The sequence below is a fragment of the Lissotriton helveticus genome, chromosome 11 (assembly GCF_964261635.1).
Source record: "Lissotriton helveticus chromosome 11, aLisHel1.1, whole genome shotgun sequence".
NCBI classification, from domain to species: Eukaryota; Metazoa; Chordata; class Amphibia; order Caudata; family Salamandridae; genus Lissotriton; species Lissotriton helveticus.
In genome coordinates this window covers 356,442,517-356,464,018 of record NC_136072.1, presented here as the reverse complement: position 1 = coordinate 356,464,018, position 21,502 = coordinate 356,442,517, and positions in this window count along the sequence as shown.

Genomic DNA, 21,502 nt, shown 5'->3' with positions numbered 1-21,502 from the left:
TCAATTAAGCCCTCCGGTTCGTGTTTGGAATTACTCTGTCCCCCACTCCAGGGAATCGAGCAAAATGAACGGAGTACGCATCAATTATGTAAGTATTGTCGTGTGGATAGTTGAGAGGTAATGCTGCATAGTCGCCTTTTAATGAGGCTTTTACTGCCAGCATGGTTTCTCCATCTATTTGTTATTTAGAACACTTTTTTGTAGCTACGGAAGCCGGTTTGATAGCTGCCGTCGTGGCTCTGTTAGCCAATGAATTCCCTGCAACGTGAACGCCATCACGTCGAAGACTCTGCGTATGTATCACGTGAGTCTTTCATAGTTCTTTTTGTACAAGAACTACTTGTTCCCATAGTTTTTTATGCTTTATTGTGACACCTGTCTCATCTTTGTAACCGTTTTCACTCCAGGTCTGCATGTATTAGTTGTAAGACTGGACGCAATAATACGAATCGCACACTATTAGTGTGGGGAATTCGCAATTGGCATTCTCAAGCGCCATCTTTAAAGATCTTATTTCAACTCGCTGAGCTGTACAGTTTCTGAGTGATTCAGTTTTAGTGACCATCGGTCTGAATTTACCTAAGCGCCAGCGACCTTTAACAATCGCGCATGCTGCATTGTAAACTTGTTTTTCCACAACGTAGTGTTGTGCAAATCTGTCTGTGTAGATTACACAGGTGTACTGTTCGAGAGGCAGAATTTCGATTGACAGAGGACATTCATGTTCGTATTCTAGATGTTCTAGTTTTTTCATTTTGGGATCAAATGCGTGTTACACGTCTGTTGCAACAAGAGAATTTTCCCATTGTATCAATTTTGGATCTAAAGATTTAGCATTCAGAATGCTCGGTCTTGTTACTGCCTCAAGGGCTGATACTGCTGTTAAAACAGATATGCTCTTCCGTTGGGCTAGGGCTCTTTCTTTTGCTACAGCAGTTTGAACCGCAGTCAGAATTTTTTCAGTAGAACTGACTTTCATTTCAACTTGTGTGTACAAGTATGATTTATAAGCTATTGGTACCGTTTCTCCCTCATTAGAGGTTAGGTACGTAAATCCGCATCTTCCTGGGATGACTCGGATTACAAGGTTGCGTTCATTTGCGCATGTTTGCAGTTTTGTTTTAGTTAACATATCTATTTGTATTGATCTTAACATTTTTGTGTGTTTCTGAGTCCAATTGATTGGTTTGAAATCAGGTTTTATTAATTCGTAGAGAGGTTTAACCCTTTCTGCATAATTTAGAATGTAAGTTCTTCTGAAATTCAGGAAACCTAGAATTGATTGTAAGTTTTTTTCAGCGTTTTTGGAGCTTGGAGCACTGCACACTTGTCTAAGAAGTTGTCTGCTAGGCTTTTGCCTTCACTTGATAATTCATATCCTAAAAATAGGACAGTGAGGTGGGCAAATCGTGACTTTTTAAAGCTGAATTTGTACCCTTCAGATGCGAACCCAAGTATAATGGTGTTCACTCTTTTCAAGTGTGTCTCCAGGTCATCGTCTGTAAGATAGATGTCATTGACATAAGATAATGCCTCATCATCATAGATTTGTAGTAATTCTGTTACTCTTGCTTGCTGAAAATAATCCTGGGCTGTTCTTGAATCCCTGTGGGAGACGACAGAATTGCCCTTGGGCCCCCATACTTGAGAAAGCGGTCAAATACATGCTTTCTGGTGCTATGTTTTAACAAAAGAAACCATTAGAAATATCTAATGTCGTTTTATATTTTTTGCGCACGATGTTATTCATTAGTGCTGCACTGTGTGACTTTTGTACTGCAAATGTTTTGCAGCATGAGTTTAGGTGTCTGTAGTCCAAAACTAGACAATATGAATCGTCTGGCTTGCAGACAGGAAACAAAGGATTGTTCATTTGTGAGGTGCATATTTCAATCACCCCCTGATATTCAAATTGATCTAAGATCTCCCTGACTTGTTTTTTAGCTTCTTGCTTAACAGGATACTGCCTCTGTGCAGTAGGTTGATTTTGTAACTGATTTTTATGGTGAGGAGAATCCTCATCCCATCCTCCATGATTTTTATATAATGCAGGGGCTTGGGCCACTGCCCATTTTCTAGCATATGTGTATTTTTTATGAATTGGAATGTGATTTGAGAAGGCAGGCATAATCATTTCTTCGCCATGTGGGCACTCCCTGACAAACTCTGGTGGCCATTCTTTTTCTGCTAGCAGGATATCATAGCCTTTAGATAGGTTCTCCCAAAAGAGACCTTTTATTTTCCTAGTTTTGTCCCCTTCTATACATAATGTTATTTCATATAATTTATGGGGTACACTAACTCTGGTGTCTGCAGTTTCCACTTGAATGTATTCATTCATGTCCACTGTCTCCAGAAGATTCATCAGGATCTTGCACGCTATGGTCACTTCTGCTGCGCTGTCTAGCATTGTCTGGGCCCATTCTCCATTCTTGAGTTGTGTCCTCAGAATCCTCGGCATGTTTTATTTTAATACTGGCTACCTTCTTTTTTAGAAATTGTAATTTTTTACTTTGATGAGCAGGTTCCTTGTCTTTGGACTTGACGCGCTCTTCTTTGTGTTCTGACCGTCCTCTTCTTTCCCATTTCTGTGAGGAAGTCTGAAAAGATTGAGAGGGACGTGTATCATTATCTTGATATCTGTCAGGTTTTCTTAAATTATCCCTATTTCTAAGGTTGTATCTTTTTCCAGAGGGCTCCCGTTGTGGAGACCTGCCCCCCCGTTCTGGAGATCTATTTCTCCGTTGGGGAGACCTTCCTCTGAACTGGAACTGTTTTTCTCTGGGAGTAGTAGTGGAGATTTTATCAAAATTTATAAATGAATTGACTATCACGAACGGAAACAATTTTGGATGGCAGGCCATGTAATCACACTATGTTTGTAATGAATATATATTAGTAAATTCTACTGCAGTTGGAAGTTTACATAAAGGAACAAAGTGTGCCATTTTGGACTGATAATCCAAAACCAGAATTGTTGTATAACCACTAGCTACTGGTAGATAAGTAATGAAGTCTACACTTGTTGTATGCTAGGGACATGGGGGTTTGATAACGGTTGCAACAACCCTGCTGGTGCTTTATGTAGCGATTTATTTTGGGCACATATAGGGCAGGATGCCAAATATTCTTGAACATCTTTTGTCAAAAAAAGCCACCAGAAATGTTTCTTTCAGTTGTCTAAGATTTTTTGACTTCGGGGATGACCTTCTAAGGCTGAATCATGATGCCATATTAATACTCTCTTTTGTAATTCAGTCTTTGGTATAAATAAAAGAGCATTATGGTAAAGCAAACCATCTTGAATTGTATTTTTTGGGTCTTTTAACCATTCTTGTGCATTAATGTTAAGATGTGCTTTTCTAACTTGTGTCATGAAATCTGTTTACATCATAGGTGCCACTATTTTATGTGGGGGAATAATGAGAGGACTTGTTACATCTTTCTTAGATTCTGTAGTATGTCCATCCCTAGATAGGAAATCAGATTGAATTTGTTTTGCATCAGTACCAATGTAACCCTGTCTTATGAATGCAAATCATGTCAGTGTGCCTTCCAGCAAAACAACCTAGTATTTAGTGTTTACCTTGGCAGTATCCTCTTAACCATACTATTTTAGTGGATACCTACTGCGATGCATTAAACACTTTTTTTAACACAATTATATTCTTATATAAAATCACAGGGAAGAAAAGTAGGTATATTGATAACCGTCTCCTGACAATCGCACGGAACACCACAGATATGTAGAACTAAATCGTCTACACAGTGCTGACACCGAAGGAATCTGATAACTGAAAATGTGTCAAAGAAAAAACTGCAGAGAGAAATCATCTGCCGGAAAAAATGTGTGGCGGTGGAGACAACGTGCTCCTTGTTCAAGTACACGATTGATGATCACATTCGTCAGGGCCACAGTGTATTTTAGGAAAACCTCACTGCAGGAGGACTACGTGTTTGCCCCCTGTTCTCTCCTCGACAGCTGGTATGACTGATAAAAGCTGCTAGGGGTCGCTACAGAACAAAGTGTCCAACAGTGGTGTGGTGACAAGGTGTGCTTCCCTGACGAATCTGCCGTTACTTTTGAGGCAGAGAAACATGTTGGTGATAGGTAATGGTATGCGAGGATAGCTACCAGCCTTTTTAATTCAATGGTTCACACCTAGACATTAAGAATAAAAGGCTGCGAATAGGTGTGCCTGTTGATTTTAATCACACTATATTGTCACTAGCACTTCTCTGTTTGGTTTTTGTTTGGACACATTTGTTTTATTCTTTGAATTGAATGATGACCAATGATGAGAAAAGGGGCCTAGTCTGGTGAGGATTTGCCAGTTGCCTCACGGGCGGTGCTCCCGTGAGGTGTCATTCTTTTCGCCCCACATTTTTTCCGGCAGATGACTTTCTCTCTGCAGTTTTTGCTTTTACACATTTTCAGTTATCAGATTCCTTCGGTGTCAGCACTGTGTAGACGATTTAGTTCTACATATCTGTGGTGTTCCGTGCGATTGTCAGGAGACGGTTATCAATATACCTACTTTTCTTCCCTGTGATTTTATATAAGAATATAATTGTGTTAAAAAAAGTGTTTAATGCATCGCAGTAGGTATCCACTAAAATAGTATGGTTAAGAGGATACTGCCAAGGTAAACACTAAATACTAGGTTGTTTTGCTGGAAGGCACACTGACATGATTTGCATTCATAAGACAGGGTTACATTGGTACTGATGTTCTTTGAGTGGAGGGCAACCCTGGTCTTTCTTTTCCCTCTGAGCTCCTTTTTGTTATTGAATTTGTTTTGCACCTGGTCTGTAGGTAATAATGAAATCAAAAGTCCTGACAAAATGTATCCACCACATTTGGCGAGGTGTTAGAGCTTTAAAGGAACTGAAGAACTGCAAATGTTTGTGATCACTAAATATAGTGACAGGGTATTTAGTTCCCATTAAATGATGTCGCCAATCAGTAAAAAACAGTTTAATAGCTAAGAGTTCTCTCTCTGCCACTGTGTAGTTTTGCTCGGTAGGAAGCAATTTTTTAGAATAAAATGCCACTGGATGTAATTGTCCATCCTGTTCATCCCTTTGCAAGAGAACTCCTCCCACTGCCACTTGTGAAGCGTCATCTTCTACAAAGAAAGGTAGTTTTGGATCCGGATGTTTCAATAAGGGTGCGGAAGTAAATTTGAAGTAAAGTAAAGTTGAACAAAAGCTTGAGCTGCTTTTCTGTCCAAACAAAGGTTTGTCCCTTCTGCAATAACTTAGTAATTGGTACAACTGTTTCAGCAAAGTGAGGTATAAACACCTGTAAAAATTGGCAAAACCTAACACTTTTTGTACTTCTTTTACTGATGTAGGTACTGGGCAATCCATTATGGCACTCACTTTTTTTGATCCATCGTGATTCCAGCTGGAGATAGACAATATCCTAGAAACTCTACTGATTTTGTATTAAATATAAATTTTTCCAATTTTGCAAAAAGATGATTCTCTTGGGGTTGCCTAAAGCAGCAGATCTTTCTTTGGACAACAGTGAGGGCGACGGCCAATGCTGCAGGATTTTGCTTCTACCTGCCGTGAGGGGAACGGGTCACCTGAAGTACACCTCCCAGCATCCCTTGCCTCGTCGCCTCGCCCTGACGCCGAGCAGCGTGCCTGGAGACGCAATATAATCGCCACCAGCCTCCCGCAGCTCAGGTCACCTAAACCAGCAGATCTTTCATTGGGCAGCAGTGAAGGGGGCAATACTACCACACTGCAGCCGTGAGGGCAACAGCCAACGCTTCAGGATTTCGCTTCTACCTGCCGTGAGGGAAACAGCTCACCTGACCTACACCTCCCAGCATCCCTTGTCTCGTCGCCTCGACACCGTGCAGCGAGCTTGGAGGCGCAATATAATCGCCGCCAGCTTCCCCCAGTGCGGGACGCCTAAAGCAACAGATCTTTCTTTGGGCAGCAGTGAAGGAGCAATACTACCACACCGCCGCCGTGAGGGCAATAGCCAACGTGGCAGGATTTTTCTTCTACCTGTCGTGAGGCAAACGGTTCACCTGAACTACACCTCCCAGCATCCCTTGCCTCGTCGCCTCGCCCTGACGCCATGCAGCTCGCCTGAAAGCGCAATATAATCGCTGATAGCCTCCCGTAGCGGTTCGCCTAAAGCAGCAGATCATTCTATGGGCAGCAGTGAAGGGGGAAAAACTACCACACCACTGCTGTGAGGGCAACGGCCAACGTTGCAGGATTTTGCTTCTACCTGTCGTGAGGGAAATAGCTCACCTGAACTACACCTCCCAGCATCTCTTTCCTCGTTGCCCCGCCCTGACACCGTGCAGCGTACTTGGAGGCATGATATAATCGCCGCCAGACTCCCGCATGGTGGGTTGCCTAGAGCAGAAGATCTTTCTTTGGGCAGCAGTGAAGGGGCAATACTAGCACACCGCCACTGTGAGTGCAACGGCCAACGCTGCAGGATTTCACTTCTACCTGCCGTGAGGGGAACGGCTCACCTGAACTATACCTCCCAGCATTCCCATGCCTCTTCGCCTCACCTTGACGCCATGCAGCGCACCTGGAGGCAAAATATATTCGCCGCCAGACTCCCGCAGCGCAGGACGTGCGCATGCGTAGCTCGGGCCAAGGGCGGGCCCAGCCTTGCACGTCATTGCCAGGAAGAGGCAGAGCAGGGCCATGCCTCTTCCATCTGCGACCAGGTGCTGAACCGTCCGAGGGTGGGAATACAAAGGTACTGTGTCAATGCATGGTTCTTCCAGAACTCAATAATTGGGAGCGGACTGTCTATCTGGACAAGTGGGTTGTAACCTATGCCGCAAATTACCCTGTCACTTCCTCCATTTACTTGTATGTTCTGTCTGGTGTCAGAAAAGCTAAGGTTGGACTGGACCCAGGAGAAGCCTGTCTTCCGGTATTGGTAGGCTCACCATTTTATCAGCTTAACTCTGCTTAGGCCAATGGGGAAAAGAAAGGCACTGGAAGAAAGTGGGGAGGGGAATGAGGGCAGTGTAAGACGAGATAACAAGGGAAAGAAGGCAAAAAAAATCACAAAAATCGGCAGCTAGTAACTGTGTAGACCGGATAGACACCCTAAAAAGTGAGAGTGAGGATATTTTAGAATCCACACCCATGACGCATGCAACTCGTATGAAAAAAAATAGCTTCAGGCAAAGGCAACCAGCAAAGCCGGCCATTCCAGACATGTTTCTCAAATCAAATAAAAAACTGGTAACCAACAATAATAATGGGGTAAGTGATTTCAGGGCAACACCCCCTACTAATAACGGGCCGACCAAGCTATTGCTAGATATAGACCACATAGATCCTGTAGTTATTTGCACCAATAGATTTCAGCCACTATCAGATTTGGACGGCAAAAACGAGGGGGGAGGTGATAGACTTGTGACGGCCCAATCCCCACAAACAATAGCTACACAAGAACAAGATATAGTACCAAGACCTTGCTAGGAATGGCAGAACATATTCCAAGTACTCACCACATTAAGACTTGAAGTGGGGACCATGAAAGGCATGATAGAGGAGTTATCTACAATGGTCAAATCTTTATTAGCAGATCCAACCCGAAGAGGGAATGGAAACACACAGGTTAGCAGACTCATGGTATATCCTCAGGGTCACATATCTACTACCTCTCTGGCCCTACCGACTATCCCAGGCACAGCTATTAACATCACAGTAAGTAGGGCATTACATTACTTAGACCAAGCTAAGCCAAGTATTGATAAGGCAATACCAGCGAAGATCAAGCACCCACCACATCTTTTAGCTAGAAATAGTACCAAATTTAGTAAGGCAGCAGTGTTGAGAACCCAATCATCTCCTAGAAGTAAAACCTCTTTGCATATGGATTTACCACAGTTGGGTTCTCTGTTGGGTCCCTGAGTACAGAACACACATAACATAGCTAGCCCCCCTAGAATTTACATGGTAAATGTACCAAAATATGATGCATGTAGAGGTATAGAGAACAGGGATTCCTTAACCAATAAAGTCATCCATTGGATAAGCCATATTAGAGGATGCCGCTTGGTGATAAGGGATGATATAGTAGCTGTGCAAAGGTTAACCTCCCCAAACCATCACCACGACTGTATCGACCTTATCATGAAAAGCACAGATCTAGTTGAGAATCTCTTCTGTAGACTCAGACTAGTCCCCCGGGGCACTCGATAATCCAATTTAGACGCTCCCCTCCTAATAGTAGGAATGATAACATGCCCAGTCATAGACCATTTAGCATGCAGGGATGCTCCACACTTGATGATAATGATTGACTGAGGAAAACAGGAACACCTTGCCCAATCCCAGGGGTCAGCCATGTAAGCCTTAAAGATCTAACAGTAGTGCAGGCACCGCCCTTTAAGATGGACCTGGCCTTTCCTACCCAGATAGAAGGTAGACCAGAGGTGGGCATCCCCTTATCTCATGCACCCACGAAACAGCCAGCCCTAGGTATAACCTCATTCAGGAACCGTATGTTGAGCTGGAACATTGCAGGTCTGAGCAGGAAGATGGGCTCTCCCGAGTGGCATACATTCATAGAGGAATATGATATCTGCCTCTTTCAAGAAAGCTGGGAGGAGACACCCCTTCTCTGTGCTGGGTATCTAAACTAATATATTGTGGCTAGAAAGGGAGGCCATCGGGTGGCCTGACTATCTGGGTACGACAAGATCTAGAGGTAAACATAAAGGTTCTTCCAACCCAGAGCCAGGACATCCAGGCAGTCAGACTGACTACGCATGACCATCGGAACATAGACATATATACTGTTTATGTAAGATGTACAAGAGGGAAAAGGTCAGGAGTTTTAGAGGCTCTCAACGATCTCCTTGACTCACATCAGGACTGTTTTGAATATCATGGTAGCGAGGGACTTTAATACAATGTTTGAGCCCCTAACCACAGAAGGTGGTCACTTCACAGAACAAGAAGATAATAAGTGGGGCATTCCAATGTTAGAGTTAAACCCCATAGCAAAGTGGTCTGGTGTGGTTATTCAAATAAACAATATTTGCATGTAAAAGGGCTTGCAGGCTTTAAATGGTCGCACACAATCTGATAGACATGGGGCTAACACCTTTAATAACTGCTATAGTGCTAGTAGAATTGATTATGTATTGATGAGTCTGGAGCTATGGCATACCCTGGGTGACATGGCAGTCATAGATAGGCTAGAAAGTGACCATAATCCCTTGTGTGGGACTATGGATCTGGGCAGTCAAAAGACACATATGCAAGCTAGAAACAGATATTCGCCAGGCGACGTTGTACCAACCAATGATTTAAGACGTCTCAAGTGGGTAAGAATAATGGAAATGCCAGATCTGTTAGAAAACATTAACAAGGGCATGGATGACACCATAAATGAACTAGAGGTTAGTGTAGCAAAACATAGGGACTTAGCCCATTCAACAAGCATACACAATACATATTTTAGCCATCTGCGTGCCTATTTTTTTAAGCAGGGCAAGAATTTCAAGGCTCCAAATCAGAAAGTGGGGCATTGGTACAATAAAGAATGTCGAGAGGCACATCTAGCTCCAGGGGCAGCCATCAAAGGTGGCGACCCCACAATAGTTTGTGTAGCTAGATCCCTCTATAGGGGTACTCAGGTAAAAGCTAAGAAATCATGGGACGACAAAAGGTGGCAGGAACTAAGGGAGGTCTGCGCAATGAAATACCCCAAACTATTTTGGAATGTTTATAAATAGAACAACGGGGCACATGCCGAGCGGCCCCAAAAGCATGTATCACAGATGGACTGGGTGAATCACTTTAAACTCCAATATGCCTCAAACTTAGCTGGAGAGGAGGGCGAGATTATTAGAATACCATACCAGGACAACACCTTCAGTAGGGCTGAGGTAGAGTCAGCAGTCAAATCAGTATCGGCTGGAAAGGCACCTGGGCCAGATGGCTTACCTGGAGACATCTTTTTATACGACAAGGATAGATGGTGCCGTTATATTCTCTTGTTGACAAATGCTAATGCCCAAGGATCCCCAATCCCCGACTCCTGGAAGGGAGCATAAATTATTTCTGTTTTTAAGAAAGGGGATAAATCATGCCCAGGGAACTATAAGCCAATTAGCCTAATTGATTGTCTGCAAAAAATAACGGGAGGCTGGTGCTCAATAGAGTACAAGAATGGATTGAGGAGTTTAAGGTCTTGTCACCATTGCAAGCTGGGTTTCGAGCTTTCACTAGCACCATAGATCAGGTGTTCAAGTGTGTCCTCATATATTGGAAGATAGTGACTCTGGGCAAGGGTAGCCTGTATGCCGCCTTTGCAGATCTTAAGTCGGCATTCGACCTTGTCCCCCACACTAAACTATGGTTTAGATTGCAAGAACTAGGAATGTCATCTGAATTACTGTCTCTCATCATTAAACTACATGAAGAGAATGGTGCAAAAATTAGATGGGGAGGATAGGGGGAAGTTACCGAATCGTTCCCTGTAGAGAGAGGCGTGCACCAAGGCTGCTTGATGGCAACAACGCTATTCTCATTATATATTAATGGAATAGTGGACTACATGAGTTCTACCCCTTCGGATGCCCCAGTACTAGTGGGCGAAAAAATGCCAATACTAATGTTTGCTGATGACACATTGATTCTAACCAAGACCCCAGACAGACTCCAGAAAGACTTAAAAACTTTTCAGGAGTTCTGCTTACAGCTGGGCTTGGAGGCCAAATTGTCAAAGACAAAACTGATTGCATTTAATTGGCAAAGGGTTTATAAGGGGGGCATCCGAATGAATGACAGGCCTCTAGAACAGGTCAAGGAGTTCACCTACCTGGGGGTTAACTTCCAGGACTATAGGAAATGGGATCACCAGATTGATTTAAGCCTCCCTTAAACATAGGCAACTGTCGGGGTGTTACACATGGAACATAACTCCTCACACACTAAGCTCATTAGCCCATCTTTAGAAATTTACAATATGAAAGTTATCAGCTCAGCCCTCTATGGCTCTGAACTTTGGTGGTGTGAGAACCTATCTACTCTTACGTCTTCAGAAAATAGGTTCCTCAGGGAAATTACTAGGCTTCCCCAATGGGTCCGTTATTACATGATCTATGGAGAAAACTCATTGCAGCCATAGACAAACTTCGACCCCTCCTCTATTGGCGGAGACTCTGGACTACGCCGGAGCTTGCTGACTATGCAACAGGTTTTTTAGATATAATAAGGGCCGACACCTTGCACCGTATAAAATGGTTATGGGCGGTCAGAGACACCTTGTCTAGCATAGGTATGACTTCACTATGGTCCGATCCTGTAAATTCAAATTTCCCCACAAAGGAGATCCTGAAGGAAAAATACTGGGAATGGTCTCAGTACAACACTCATAGATTGAGTGAGCCATCTTCCCTAACTTGTCTCTTTTTGGAACATAAAGTTATCCCGAAGCTGGAGACATACTGGGACCAAAATACGAAACCGCTAGACCAGAAACTGTATTTTCAGTTTAGGGTAGGTACACTGCCAGTAAGAGCATTCACTGCTAGATTAAACAAATCTTCTGTTGACATATGCCCGGTATGTAAGTCCTGTCATTAATCTTTGGCTCACCTTCTCTTTGTTTGTGCTGGGTATGTTGTCCAGCGTCGTGTTTCGCTGTTTTCAATTTGTAAGCTCCTGAGCACAAGAAGGGCTAGCGAAGCTGAAAAAATCTTGCGGACCGATAGTTCAGCAACGATGGCTATAGCCATGGCAAAATTCCTAGGGTGGTCATGGTTATTAAGGTCCCACTCTCTACGCCTAGGTGAGGATAAATGATGATGTGACCAAATACAGGCAATTGATTTTTTGTAGTAAAAGTGCAATTGATTTCTGATGAATAGGCCAGGATACATCAGAGAGAAATTGATTAATTAGATCCAAATGAGCTTTTAACGCAGAAGGTGGAAAGTATCAAATGTTAAATTCATCCAAAAACTGTGATGCAAAATGTAAATATCTTAAATGTTTTTATTGTGTCTCTTGTAATGTGATTTTATTAAGCTTTACGATAAGTGCATACATCTAAATTTTTAAAGGCTAGCATTGCATGCCATTTCATCCCGTTATATGATTACGTGATTTTATTGATGTAGATAGCAAGAGCGTGCATCACATTTAAAAAAAAGAAGTTACTTTTGTATGCCCTATTATCAAACTCACATATTTCATTATGGCAGCTGTTTTTAATTGTATCTGTATTTTTGTAAATGCTTTTATGACTTAATCTGTCGAATAAAGCTGTTGAAAGGGAAATGGATTCTCTTGCAGTTTGGCTAATACAGCTCTTACTTATTGTACATGTTCGTTTTCATCTTTTGAGTAGATGAGTATGTCATCTATATATACTATTATACAGACATCAAGAAATTCATTCAATACTTCATTTATAAAGTATTGAAAGGCCGCCGCAGGGGCATTGCACAAGCCAAAGGGCATGACAGTGTGCTCAAACTAACCAAACTAGGACGTCGATTATGATGGCGGACGGACCTGCGTCCGTCCCCCACCCCCGAGGTGGAGGGACCGTCCGCAGGGGCAGCGGCGTTCCCTCCATACCAATTAGGATGTGACCGTCACCCTGGCGGGCACATCCTGTATCTTTAACATTGCGGCGGGTGCTGCTTCAAGCAGCACCCGCCGCAAGGTTAAAGAGTGCATGCTTTGCATTTGCATGCACAAAGCGGCAGGCACCGCGCGGTGCCTGCCGCTGTGTGCATGCAAATGCAGGGGGGTACCATAGGTACCCCCCATGTGCACCCCCACCCCCGTCACCCTGTGGGCCCGCAAGGGGTCACTAGAAGCAAATGTCCACATGCTTTTCCACGGCCGAAAAGCCGCCGCGGAAAAGCATGTTTACACACACAGCCTAATTTGGCTGACGGTGTCTTGCAGATACCACCACCAAATTGCGGTCAACACCCCTCAGATCAGCGGCGGACGGACCTGCCGTCCGCCGCTGTTCCCACCGCCATCCTAATCTGGCGGTGGGTGTTTTCTCGGAACGCGGCGGTGAATCCGCATCCTCCGGGCCGGCGGTGGCTTCCACTGGCCTGGAGGATGCGGTTTCACCGCAATCATAATCGACCCCTTGGTTTGAAAAGCTGTTTTCCACTCATCCTGCTCTTTGACGCGGACAAGATGGTATGCCCCTCTCAAATCTAGTTTAGTGTATATAGTAGAATGACGTAACTGATCAAGCAGATCAGTGATCAAAGGTAGTGGATATTTATTTTTTTATAGCGGCCTTGTTTAATCTGCGGTACACTATACATGCTCTTTTTCCACCATCACTCTTCGGAATGAAAAATAGTGGCTAAGAGACTGGAGATGTTGAGTGTCGAATGAAACCTCATGCTAATAACTCATCTAAATGAGTTGGCAAATATTTCGTTTCTTCTTCAGAAAGAGCATATACTCTACTACTTAAGAGTGGGGCTCCTGGTATTAAATCAATACGGCAATCGTATGATCTATGAGGAGGTAGGGTACTTGCCTTTACAGGATCAAACACATCCTTATACTCTTGATACTCAGGAGGAATCATGACAGAAAATGATATAGTATTGGCGTAATGTAAAACTGTCACTGACTCATGATGGGCTTCTTGATAACAGTGTGATCTACAATAAGAGGAATCCAAAGTTACTGTTCTTAGATTCCAATTTATTTTAGGATTGTGTGATGTCAATCAAGGTACACCTAAGATAAGGCCAAACATGGGAGTGCCAATAAGATCAAAACTCAAGACTTCTGTGTGACCATTCTGACATACCATAGTAATAGGTGATAATTGATTTTTTATCAAACCGGAAGATAATGCTGAACCATCCACTGCACAAACGGGTTCTGGTTGTGCTTTTACTACTGTTTGAATCTGTAACTTTTGAGCTAATCTGATATCCCAAAAACTACCTGTTGCTCCTGAATCAAACAAGATTGAAACTGAATGTCTAATTGAGTGCTTATTATTAAAATGATCTGAATGATGAAATGTCGAGGTATACGAGATCCCTTATTAGCTAGATATTGGGCGATCATAGGAACCGTGTTTCTTATACAAGCTACCTCATTCTTGACGAACCTTTTAGTTTTCCTGCTCTGTAGAAATAGAAAGTACAGCATTTGTCTTTTTGGGCACTTTTGGTTTAATGGGGCAATCTTTAGCGAAATGACGTGTACAGGCACAATATAAGCATAAATTTAATTTGCGTCTTCTATCCTTCTCTTCAGTAGTTAAAGGCACTTTAATAGTTCCTATTTGCATTGGTTCTGGATCTAATGACTTAGCTTCTACGTCTTTCTTTTCATGTTTAAATACAGCAAATCTGGTTTCTGACCTTGATGTATCTCCTTTACGCTTTCCACAGCGATGATCCAATTTTACAACCAGATCTACAAATTCCGAAAAATTCCTCCGGTAAGTCTACGATATGGGCCAGAGCATCCTTCAAATCATCTTGCAAACCTCTGTAAAATAAGGAAGTGCGTTTTTTTCTGGCTACTAGGTTTCGGTCAATAATCTATTAAATGCAGTTACATATGTCAGCAAATCTTTACTTATCTGCTTCAAATTCAACAATTTGTTATCGCTTGCTTGAACATAAGTATGCTTGACGGAAGTATTCAGGCTTTGGGAAGTTGCCGTGGAAACTAGAGACATCTCCGGAACTGACAGAAGATTGGAGCGGAGCTCTCCAAGAAGCCGCGCCGTTAAAGAATCAGGAGACTTGCAGGAGACGCGTTCGTGCTGGAAATCAGGTGAGGGAAGAAGCACTAACGAACGCAAGTGTGTCTCGTTAGTTCTTCGGGTCTTATATAGGCAATGATATGGATGGGGATCTTCTGTTAGGGTGGGGTGTTTGGAACGTGTTTAGAACGGGCCAGGATGACTCAGAGCTTGGGATTAAAATGTGCTGTTCATGCAAACATGCCAGGATGAACTCAGCGTTTAAGATTTACAACGTGCTGTGTAAACATATGAACCTCAAGCTATAACACGTGCAACCTGCCTTTAGCCTGATCATAATTCTCTAGTTGTTAACTGAATACATTTGTACACATTATTTGAAAGGCATAAGCACTTCCCTGTAATAATAACATAAAGGGGCATTAAACGTGACATAACCAATATATATCAAGGAGTAAAATACATAATGGAGCTGGCAATTAATACACAGTATGAGGTTGAGCTAGAATAATTATACAAACCCTAACAACTAGATGGGATGTGGAAGTCTGGGTTTCAGGAGCGGATTTTGACTTTTTCGACCGGGGGATTTTCTTTTGGTGGAAGCTTTGAGGCTGCTTTTTTTATGGTGGATGGGGGGAGTCTGAAGTGAATGACAGGGGCAGCAGGGTTATTTTCTTCATTTTGGAGGGGGTTGTAAGGTTTGGGTAGGGAAGAGGTCAAGGGCAATGAGGTGGAGTTTCTAGGCAGAGTGAGTACAAAGAGAGGCAAGGGGAGGGGTTGTGGAGGCAGAGGGTTGGTTGTTGATCCTGTTGGCATGTCTGTGGTGGTGAGTGTGACGTCTGTCTTGTGAGTGTGCATGTGTGTGTGCGCTCTTATCTCTGTGTGTTCGTGTGATGTGTGTGGATTTTGAGGTGGATGCATCTCTATGTTTGTGTGTGCTTGGGTCAGGGCGGGACTGTGGTAAGGTAAGGTAAGGTAAATTTATTATGCATAGTTAATTAAAACCAATGCAAACATTTTACAAAAGAGATTTTAAAATATCATAAGAAAATTGGTTCATTAATCATCATTAAAAAGAGCATGCAATAAAACGGCCAGTCTAATGTCCAGGAACATCTCTCATAAGGCAGGAGAGCATGTTTCCTTAAGTTCTGATTTGCGCCTATGTATTTCCTGTGTCAATGGTCGGAAAGGTTTTTAGCAGTTTTTGCTCGATTATCGCAAGGAACTTTACATATATGTAGTTCAGTTTCGTGTTTGCAGGGTTCAGGCAAGCCAGCACCGCTTGCCTTCTAGTGCGAGTTCCTATCTGCTTGAGCTGGTCCTTTAAGAGCTGTTGGCGGGCTGGTCGAAGCTCTTGACAGAGACAGGTCATTTGAAGTATGTCACCCTTCTCTGTATTGCAAAAGGTACAGGCATCCTGGCCATCGCTCCTGAGCCATGGTGGAAGATGCTCTCTGGTGGGCAAGACCCCTAGTCTATATTTAAAGAACTTCAGTTTTGTTGCCTTGGGATAGCCCTGACTGAAGTATGATTGTGGTGTCAGGGATTTGTAGGAATTTAGAATCATCCATGCATGATTTCTTTTGACAAATGTCTCTTTGTCCTCTAATAATGAGAGGGATTTGACGGTTTTCCAAACCAATTTTTTAAACGCATTTTGCCCGAGTTGCATGTCCCAAATCGCTGATAGGTTAGTGGCCCCCAAGGCTGCCTTCAGATAAGATCTTGCTGAGATACGTCCCTGCTTTGAATATCTTGCCATAGCAGCGAATTTAGAGTGTTAGTGGTAGCGGAACGAAGTTTATAGCAGCAGATAGTATAAGCACCCTGTCTTGCAAGAACTTGTTTTTGTAATCCGAATTCCAGCCTGAGTTGGGCGGGCGATGTGTAGGGTGGGAGCGAGAACATTGATCTGTAGGCTTTTGTCTGGATTATGTCCAGGTTCTTGGAGTCTCTCCTGCTTAGTGCCTCACTGCCATAGCAAATGGAAGGTAATAACTTAGCCTGGATGACTTTCAGATATGGAGTTAGAATTGGTCCAGTTAGTTGGTTGGCTATACTTTTTAATGTGACGGCAATGCAATACTCTCTCCTTTTTGCTTCCTGCTTTTGCTGTGAGAATGAACCGTCTCGGTCAAAGATGACTCCCAGATATTTGTAAGCGGATGCTAGCTCTATTTTTTGGCTGCCCAGTGTCCAAGACTTCTGAAGCTTTTTTTGTATATTTATCGACATGGTGCGTGTTTTGCTCAGATTTATTTTTAGTTTGTTTTCCGTGGCATACCTATGCATTTGATTCAGAAGCTGCTGGAGGCCGATGTAGGTATGGCTAAGTAACACAACATCATCTGCGTAGAGGAGGTTACTCAGAGATTTCCCTCCCAGCCTCGGGGAGTGGGAGTTGCATGTGTTTAGTATGCCTCATAGATCTGCCATGTACAGATTGAACAATATTGGGGCAAGCACGCACCCTTGCTTGAGTCCTTTGGTGGTACAGACTTTAGATGACAGATGTGTGCCGCCTCCTAGCTTCACCTGCACCCAGGTATCCGAGTGGAGAAGCTTCAACATACTTAAAGTTGGCTGGGTTATTCCCCATCGTGCCAGTTTCCCCCAGAGTCTGTCTCTCCCGATGTTATCAAACGCCGCACTAAAATCAATGTAGCACATGTGCAGCGGCAGTTTTTTTGTTTTTGCTGCATCAATCATTAGAGAGATAGCCAGAATATTTGTAGCTGTTCCAGTATTTTTTCAGAAGCCGGTCTGGTTCAATGGTATAATCTGATTTGAATCCGCCCATGCCACAATCTCCTCTAAGATAGTTCCCGCAAAGTATTTTGCCTCATTATCAAGGAGGGCTACTAGGCGATAGTTGTTTGGGTCCATTTTATCGCCTTTTTTGTATATGGGGACAATCGTCGACCCTCTCCAGGATTCTGGGATTTTATTTAGAAGTCTGACTTCCGAGAATAACAGTTGCATAATAGTAGCCCATTCTATGTTCTTTTCCTTGAAAAGAGCTGGCGGTATGCCGTTAGGTCCTGGAGCGCCTTCTTTCCTACCCTTACGAATTTGTTTTGTTATTAGTATTATTTGCTGAGTGGCTGGTGCATCCTTGATGTTTTCGGGTAGGCCTTGCTCCCTCTTAATCAGGGGCTCCGACAAGGGCGTTATAGAATCGGGCTCTGTGTTGTTGGTTTCTTGTGATCCTGCCTGTTCTGGGTAGTTATTGAAGTGGCTGGAGAGATAGTTGATCCATGACTGTTCCATGATATGCGAGCCTGGTTCTTTGTATTGTGGACGCAGAATCCTGTTCACTGATTGCCAAAAGCGTGCACTATTGCTGCTTTTGGTATCATATAGTAGTTTTGCCCATGTTTCATTTTCAGCATCTTTTTTTATATTCCATTTTATGCGTTTGAGCTCCGCTCTTTGTTTCCTCAGCTCTATCCGAAGATATGCATTTTCGGGGGTTGATCTTAACTTCCTTAAGGTCAAGTTAACTAGTCTTTTGTGTTGCCTCAGTCCTCTTTTTAAGTTGGCTTTACTTCCCTCGTTGTGAGGATTGCTTTTTGGGGCGGACTTAGGTGCCAGTTCTCGTAACAGAGATCCAGTGTATTGCTCCCAATGTTGAATGTGCCCGGCCGCATTTATTTTTTGTGTGTTATATAGTTGGAGGGCAGTTTCGGTCAGAGTTATTAAATTGGATGACGTACATTTGATCCTTTTTTGATTAATGGAATGGATCGCCCCTATCGTTTTGTCTGGGCGTCTTTGCTGTTAGAGGGCATTCCTGGGGGCGATGGTCGCTTTTGCCCTTGTCCCCCATTCTGAATCCCAGGATGTGGGGAAATAGGGCCAGACTGGCAAATGTATAATCCAGGATGGAGCTGGCTGTTTGTGAGTAGAATGTTTCTACTGGCGGAGAGTCAGTATTATATCTTCCATTTAGTGCCCGAAGGTTTTGATGTTCTAGATCTTTAAGTAAAGCGTTGTTTGGATGCTTTTTCCTGCGTGGCGGGGAGCTTTGTGGTGGTATGGTATAGATTTTATTTAAAGCCAGAGCCTCTTCTTCTGCTGATGAGCCAAGCATGTTTTGATTGAAGTCCCCTGTCAAAAGGAAGAGTGGTTTTTCCATATGAGAGACGTACTCCGCTAGTTGGTTGGAGATTGAATTAGAGTCTTTGGCTCTGTGTTTGGGGTGGACGTATGCGTTAACCAGGCATACCTCTTCTTCTTTGTTGCCAAGCTGTAATTTTATCTTTACTGATAAAGTTGTGGATGTGGAAGAGTCCATGAGAGCTGCCGATGAGATTGTTGTAGTGGATATATATGTGGCCAAACCTCCTGTCTGGTGACCAAATCTGTTAGTTCTAGTTGCTGCTGTTGAAAAGCAAGTGAAACCCGTAATGTGTTGTCTGGATGTTAACCAGGTTTCTTGCAGCATTACTATGTCAAATAAAGATATGTACTTTTGAAAATCCAGGTCATCCATTTTTGATGCTAGGACATTTATATTCCATTAACAAATGCCTATAGATGGCACCCTGCCCTTTGTGTCATCTCTTATTTGTTGGTGGTATCAGGCCTCTTCGGGTCGTGTGAAGATTGTTTGAGATAGTGTTTCCCTCGTTAATGCTTGGTTTTGGTGTGAAGCCCCCCTAAAACTGGCTTCTGTCTGTCCCCTTAGTCGTAGTGAGAGTGCGAGTCTGGTGGGCCTTTGGCATTGGCGATCGCCCGCTTCTTGTATGTGCTGCTGCCACCCTCTGCCTGTCTTCCGAACGCTGCCAGGGCATATTCTCTCTTTGTTTAGGCGAGCTACCCAAGGCGCCTCTAAGAACGCTAAGGGTGTTTGTCTGTTTTGCCTCTGATTCTAAGCTTGTCCTCCTCTGAAGTGGTAAGGGATAAGCTGGTTTTAATAGAGGAACTAGCTTGATGCCCCAGGACTTAAATTGCTTTGCTTCTGTTGCAATTAAAACTGCAACGATACTGGAGGACCAAGTAGTCTTGGTTACCCCAAATTGTTTGAATTTGTGGCGGGCAGAAATTCAACGGAGATTAAGTCGTTTGAGCTTATTCCCTCCAGACTGGGGATATATTTAATTAGTTTAAGAATATTGCCGTGGTTTAACGTGTTGTGCTGTCCTTGCGACGTATTTTCCGGAAGAAAGACCAGCATCTCTGTTGATTGTTTGGTGCTTCCTTCCTCCTGGTGTTTTTTTGTTGAGTGGTATGCTTGAACTGAAGAGGCCTGAGCTAGGGGAGCTTCATGGGATGCCGGGGTAGAATCTTCGCCTGGCAGATTGGCCATGTATGTTGTTGCTTTGAAAAGGAATGTTTGATTTGATGCTGTTTGTGTTTCAGAAGTCCAATTTGCTTGGGGATGCTCAGTTTGTCTTGGATCCGGATAAGTGGTCGTAGCTAGTGTATCTCTAAGTTGGGCTTCGAGGGTTTGGCTTGGCATTGAGCCAATCGTTCCATTCCTGTCCCCCGCCTCGGAGTTTGGCCTGAGTGGGTACTTACTTGCTGATATTGATGGTATATCTTGGTTTGTAGTTGTTTCAAGTGTTTCCCTTGCCCTTTGAAGCGGAGGCTCCTTATTATGTGAAGTTGGAATTCCTGTTTGGCCGTCGAGGTCCCTCGCTATCTGGTTCTTGTCACAGTTTGACTGTGTGAGTTGTTGCCACGTCTCTGTGTACGTCTATTTGTTCCAGTTGATCTTTTGCCGGTAGTCCTTGGGGCCCTTGCCCTTCTTGATTTGGCAGGTTGCAGTTTGTTTTGTGCTGTTGCTGAGTTGAACTGAAGGGCAAGCGGTCTTTGCCCTCTGTGGAGTGAGCATTGTTTGTGTTAGGAGGAGATTTCTCCTTTGAAGCAAAGAAGATCGGGAAGTATTTCGAAGTAGACGTTTCAGTTTCAGTTTTTTGCTTCCGCCCTTTCCTTTTTTGTTGACGCCGTTGTTTGGCGTTGAGTTTCTTTGGGAGTTCCTGTCCCATCTGGATTGTTTCTTTGTGTGCAGGAGTATGATCGGCAGTTAGCTCTGCCTTGTTTCCGGATGACTCCTCATTCCTAAATGCTCCTTCTTCAGGTTTAATAAGGCCCTTTTCTGCAGTTGCATTTCCTTTGGGTAGATTCCTCAAGTTTCCTATTAGGTCAGTTAGCATGGACGGCAATGTGGCTACTTTATCTAGTGCCTGGCTACAATTGCAGCTTGGGTAGATGTTTGTTTGTGCTCTCATTATTAAGTTGTTTAGGTTGCCTAACTTGTTGTCGATGCCAGCTGTAAAAACTGCCAGTGTGTTAAGAAGAGTGAGTTGAAGTTCCATTTTATCAGAGTGGTATTGCAGTGCATCTACTGCTAGCTGAATTGTGTTTAGCAGTGAATTCCAATTTCCGATACTTTGTTCTTTCCCCCGCTCATTCTCCTTGGAGATGTTAACGTACTTGTTTATGTTTTTATCTGCCAAGGTCGGATCAAGGGCCTGGGGCTCTTTGTGATCTGGTGTATAGGTTGCTAACATATCTTCCCATTCTTGTGTGTTGAGATAAGACATTATTGCCCCGCCTTCTGCTTTGCGGCTAAGGTCGTGTGGACTGGCTGCCTCCCTGCCAAGGGAGTTTGTTGCTTGGTCATAGGTGCCCTGATCTGTTGGTGGTGGGGTGCATCCAGCCATTAAATAAGACTTAATGGGAGTGCTATGGGTTTGGCTCGTAGATTGTAAATCCAGCGCCAGGCGGAGTGATGCTTCCTTGATTGAGAGCGTC